Source organism: Sinocyclocheilus grahami, unplaced genomic scaffold, assembly GCF_001515645.1.
Source record: "Sinocyclocheilus grahami isolate Dianchi unplaced genomic scaffold, SAMN03320097.WGS_v1.1 scaffold10435.1, whole genome shotgun sequence".
NCBI lineage: Eukaryota > Metazoa > Chordata > Actinopteri > Cypriniformes > Cyprinidae > Sinocyclocheilus > Sinocyclocheilus grahami.
In genome coordinates this window covers 3960-4257 of record NW_015513230.1, presented here as the reverse complement: position 1 = coordinate 4257, position 298 = coordinate 3960, and positions in this window count along the sequence as shown.

The window sequence follows — 298 nt, the reverse complement described above, 5'->3', positions numbered from 1 at the left end:
CTGTAGCTTGTTTATTGAAGATGCAGGACAACCAGCTACCAGTGCGTTACAATAGTCCAGTCTAGAGGAAAGATTAAGATTATTAAATATGACGGATATTGACAGAACGATCTAATTTAGCACTCTTAGGGAAATATGATAATGTTTTGCAATTATTATTTAAATCTGGCTCGTTTTCAAATTGTTTGTCATAAACATCTCAGAAAAATGTTATGGGATTTCAAATCGGAATATGGCTTTTTGTTACGAAACGGGGCATAATTTTCATACATGTCTTCTGTAGAGGACACCAGGACAA